The following is a 5901-nucleotide window of genomic DNA, read 5'->3' as shown; positions in this document are numbered from 1 at the left end:
GAGATCCAGGGAGAAGTCTCTGGTCATTTCCAGAGAGACAGGGAGACCTCTGAATTGAAAATCTGACCTTTTCAACACAATTTCACTCTACTAAAATGTTTGAAAGGGTTTGTTTTCATTACAGTGTGGAATGAAAACAAATTTTAAAGCCTTGAAAGTTGTAGTGAATGGAATTATTGTTCTCCAGCTAGTTCTAGAGGATGCAGCTTGTGAGGGGAGTTGATCTGGGGAATGCAGTGGCTGCCGCCACCAGCAGTAAGTTCCAGGTTGATGATTTTTTCCTGGTCCAAAGGGCAGTATACCACACATAATGGCTCTTTTTGACCCCAGCTTCCAAAGCAACAGAGTCCAAGTCCTGTGCAGTTGAAGCAGTAGGGCTTTGGTGGGGTCTGGGAAAAAGAAAGCATTAGTAAAGGCACTGCACTGCTCTCTTCCTCCTGCCCCTGTGTATTTTGCTCCCCTCCACAGGGTGTAATAGAGGGGACCATGTAATCCAAAGTATTGACACAGCCTTATCTTCAAAAGTGGCCAGTAATTTGAGGTTCTTCAGTTTCTGGATGTCCAGCTTGAGGCACCTTGTGCCTGATTTTGAGAAGTGCCGAGCATCTGCAGTTCCCACTGATGTCATTCAGATCTGTGCTTGCTCAGCACTTTTGAAAATCAGTCCAAGGTGTCGCATGTTGGGCATCCAAAGTCGGTGGCTGCTTTTGAAAATGTGGTTAACCTTTCTTGAAGTAAACTGTACGTATACCATCAGGGAGCAGATGCGTAACCTTGTGCAGACAATTAACTATTTTTCGTTTTCCAAGGAGTGGCTGTCAGTAGCTGAGCAGCTACTAGCAGCTAAGAGATTAATTCTCCATTTCCTTTTTGTGTGACCATTTCTGCTAGAAAACCCCAGAAGAATTACTAAACAATCATTTGGTAATAAATACCGAACAATTTGTGATATTTGATTACTGATTTCATCCCAATACACTCTAATGATTGGACGTGTCCACCTTATATTCATAAAATCTCCTCTTTCGCTACAATTTCTCCAACATTTATCCTCATTTAATCTCTCTATTTTTTAACCTGACTGGTGTGAGGCACCATTGAAAATTTAAGAAATTTTCTGTTGTTGTGCTACAGCTATTGCTAGTCCTCTTTTCCAGATCATTCCATCGTTCCTCATTCCTCTGGGGTAATGTGTCTGTGCAGGTCCTTTTCCCAGTGTATCATATATGGACATATTTTGGTTAGGAAAGTTGTCTGTAAAGATTGATATAAATTGGTTATATAGATTTTTGTTTCCTAATTGACCAGACACATTTGCTTCAATTACATTTAGCTTTCTGTATTTTTTTCTGTATTTCAGTTTTTCTAGAAATTTGAAAAACATAATGCCTAAATTGAAAGTACTTGTACCATGGGTGAGCAGGCCAATTAAAATTAGCTTTGATCTCTAAATAAGTTAGAAAATTATCTTTACTGAATAGCTGACCAACCATATATATTCCATTTTTAAAGCTTTCTGGGTCATGATTAGGGGTCAGATCTGGATTATCACAGAATCATAGAATATTAGGGTTGGAAGGGACCTCAGGAGGTCATCTAGTCCAACCCCCTGCTCAAAGCAGGACCAATCCCCAACTAAATCATCCTAGCCAGGGCTTTGTCAAGCCTGACCTTAAAAACTTCTAAGGAAGGAGATTCCACCACCTCCCTAGGTAATGCATTCCAGTGTTTCACCACCCTCCTAGTGAAAAAGTTTTTCCTAATATCCAACCTAAACCTCGCCCACTGCAACTTGAGACCATTGCTCCTCGTTCTGTCATCCACTACCACTGAGAACAGTCTAGAGCCATCCTTTTTGGAACCCCCTTTCAGGTAGTTGAAAGCAGCTATCAAATCCTCCCTCATTCTTCTCTTCCGCAGACTAAACAATCCCATTTCACTCAGCCTCTCCTCATAAGTCATGTGTTCCAGTCCCCTAATCATTTTTGTTGCCCTCCACTGGACATTTTCCAATTTTTCCACATCCTTCTTGTAGTGTGGGGCCCAAAACTGGACACAGTACTCCAGATGAGGCCTCACCAATGTCGAATAGAGGGAAACGATCACGTCCCTCGATCTGCTCGCTATGCCCCTACTCATACATCCCAAAATGCCATTGGCCTTCTTGGCAACAATGGCACACTGTTGACTCATATTCAGCTTCTCGTCCACTGTAACCCCAGGTCCTTTTCTGTAGAACTGCTGCCTAGCCATTCGGTCCCTAGTCTGTAGCGGTGCCTGGGATTCTTCCATCCTAAGTGCAGGACTCTGCACTTGTCTTTGTTAAGCCTCATCAGATTTCTTTTGGCCCAATCCTCTCATTTGTCTAGGACCCTCTGTATCCTATATCTACCCTCCAGCGTATCTACCTTTCCTCCCAGTTTAGTGTCATCTGCAAACTTGCTGAGGGTGCAGTCCACACCATCCTCCAGATCATTAATGAAGATATTGAACAAAACCGGCCCGAGGACCAACCCTTGGGGCACTCCACTTGATACCGGCTGCCAACTAGACATAGAGCCATTGGTCACTACCTGTTGAGCCCGACAATCTGGCCAGCTTTCTATCCACCTTATTGTCCATTCATCCAGCTCATACTTCTTTAACTTACTGGCAAGAATACTGTGGGAGACCATGTCAAAAGCTTTGCTAAAGTCAAGGAACAACATGTCCACTGCTTTCCTGTCATCCACAGAGCCAGTTATCTCGTCATAGAAGGCAATTAGATTAGTCAGGCATGACTTGCCCTTGGTGAATCCATGCTGACTGTTCCTGTTCACTTTCCTCTCCTCTAAGTGCTTCAGATTATTTGCAATGGATGTCCTTAGCAAGAGAAAAGAATGTATATTATCTATAGTTCTATCCCAAACCCAGAGAATAGCCTTTGCTAAAGGATATGTATATATTTCTGGAGGGTGTGATTTTTTTTTTTTTATTACTCCGTGGTAGCCTTGCAATGTTTACACACGTCATAATTTTCTTGTTCAATACAGATGAAGCGCTTGGCTGAGTTAGTGTGCCTGCAATCCATTAGTGCTTTGAGGTAGCTGGCTTGACAGTACCATAGAATATTTGAAACAGCTAATCCCCACCCTGTTTCATGGGTCTGCACAAAGGACTACACTCACTCTTTCTTGATCTTTTCTTATTCCATATAAATTCCTCTGTAATCCTGGTAGGATTTTTATCTGGGATGATCAGAGAAAGATTTTGAAACAAGAAAGGTATCTTTGCTAAAATGTTCATTTTGAACAGTGGTTATTCTTCCCAACCAAGCACTCCAGATCTTTTTTCATTTGCAGAAGTAGTGATTTGACATTTAAGTCAGAGAGCTCTTCTAGGTTGTTTGAGATTTGAATTCCCAAGTATTTTATGTTTGCAATGTAGTTGTAGCCGTGTTCGTCCAGGATATTAGAAAGACAAGGCTGGTGAGGTAATATCTTTTATTGGTTCTATTGGTGAAAGAGACAAACTGAAGCAGAGCTCTGTGTAAGCCCAAAAGCTTGTCTATTTTCACCAACAGAAGTTGGTCCAATAAAAGCTATCTTACTCACCTTGTCTTTCAGATATTTTATAAAATTTGTTGCCTGTGTGTACTCAAATGTTTTCTAGAGGAATGACTTTTTAGCATCTGGCAAATATATAGCTAGCATATCAGATTTTACATAATTTACTTTAAATCCAGACACTTCCCCAAAATCATGGATTTCTTTAGAAATTAATTTTAGGGTCTGTGGCAGAATTTTATTAATAGCCCTGGCCAAGTTGAGATTTTCTAAGAGATAAGCAATTAGAGTGAAATTTTCAACCCCCTGCACAATGACTAAGTATATGGACTTTGTATATGGGAATAATATATTCTGGGAAGAGAAAATTCCCCTTACAGACTCAGCAGCAGTTTTACAGGTGTACAGGGAGACCCACTGCAAGACCTCTTTGGGCATGTTTACACAGCAAAAACAAACAAACAAAACATGGCTGCAAGTCTCAGAGGCCTGGTCCACAGAGTTGGGCTCAGAGGGCTCATGCTACAGTGCTACAAATATCTGTGTAGATGTTCAGGCTCAGGCTAGAGCTCTGGCTCTGAAGCCCAGGTTGGGGGGATGGGTTTCAGACTCCAAGCCAAATATCTACACAGCTATTTTTATCCTTTCGAGTCCGACATTACGGTGACTTTATGATTAAGGTGCAGCTGTTAGAGTTAATTTTAACAGAAGCTCTAAACCAGTGGTTCTCAAACTTTTTTTTCCGCGGACCACTTGAAAATTGCTGAGTGTCTTGGTGGACCACTTCATGATCTTTCCAAATGTTGTTTGTACCGTTAGCTAACTATTGTAAAGAGCTTTGGATAAAAACACTATCTAAAAAAACCTTAATAATAATTAACTTCTTTTGTTCTACAGATAAAAGCACACAACTCATATTTTAATATCAGTAGTCTTATCTTTCTAATGCAATGGATGTGCCCTCTCTCCTCTGCTGAGGCAGGCCCCAAGCTGGGGCTGGAAGGAGGGGGGTCTCTTCCCCACCACAGCAGGCACAGAGCTGAGGCTGGGAAGGAAGGCCGTGTCTCCTTGGCAGCTGCAGCCCTGAATCTGGGGAAAGTCACCTATTTCTCTGGCCGCTGCAGCCCTGCACATCCCAAATTCCTCCCACCCCCTCTTCTCGCCCCACTGCCCCCTCCCGCCTACTCCCTATTCCTCCCAAGGCCACCACCTCACCTTACATGTGCGTCTTCTCCAGGGTCCAGGCACCTAATTGGTGGAGCCACCTGAGAGGGAACTGTCCATGGACCACTGGTGGTCCACGGACCACAGTTTGAGCTCTGAACCTTTGTTTTGTAAAAACCTCATTGAAATGGCAGCTCTCCTCACCTTGAGCTGGTGAAAATGGCCAAAAAACCAAGGAAGAGCAACTCCTGCCCTTTTAGAACCTTCAACTCTCCTCTGTCATGTGACCTCCTGATCAACCTCTCTGCATGTAACCACAGACCCCTGCCAGATAGCTTTGTTGCAGGCAACTTCTCTCCTGACAAATCAGTTCTCTTGGGTAAGAGCCAGCCTTTTGTCTAAGGGTGGTTCCATTTCAACTGGAGAGCACTTAAGTTAACAACACTTTATTGTTAGCCCTGTGCCACTACCTATTGGAATTACAGTCCAACATACATGTAAAAGGACAACAGAGAAGGAAAAAAAATTCAGAATGGATTCTGCAGTCTGACATAGATACAAATAAAGAGCCCCCAGTATCAAACAGAATTCATAAACTAAATATTGATAGATTTCCAAAATTGACACATACTTTTTTGACATTTTTGGAAATTTTCTAACGTTCTAGGACCTGCCCTTTGGCGACACTTGCTTCTCAGATGCTGATTCCTAGAACATCATTTATACATTGGTAGTGTTTAATCTATTTAACATTTCATAACTTTTAGCCATAACAGGAAATATGACCATAACCTTAGTATTAAGGTAGAATAACTTAAAGTGCATGGAATGTGTGACAGTCAGATATGATGATCTGTTGATAGAATTGATGTGAAAGCATATGAGGCTCCTATTGAGCTTTTGCAATAGAGTGCAGGTTTGATGAAGCTTGGGTGTGTATTGCTTTTTGGTATCAGTTGGAGACGGAAATGAAAGCTTTGTGGAGTGTGGGCATATGTTATTGGCAGTGTTGTGTATAGGCAGTGTGAAAGTGGAAAAGAACACTAATCTTTTCTTTTAACTTATTTCCATTCTTTTAAGGTTTTGAGTGAATGAATTCTGTCCAGCCGCAACCTTAATTGCTACCGCAGTAGTTTTTTTGCGGGGAAAAAAGGTTTTCTTTTGTCTCCCTTGGGTGATAGTGTTGTTTTAT

This window comes from Lepidochelys kempii, chromosome 2 (genome assembly GCF_965140285.1).
Source record: "Lepidochelys kempii isolate rLepKem1 chromosome 2, rLepKem1.hap1, whole genome shotgun sequence".
Taxonomy (NCBI): domain Eukaryota; kingdom Metazoa; phylum Chordata; order Testudines; family Cheloniidae; genus Lepidochelys; species Lepidochelys kempii.
The sequence above is the reverse complement of the archived record's forward strand: the minus strand, read 5'-3'. Positions refer to the sequence as shown.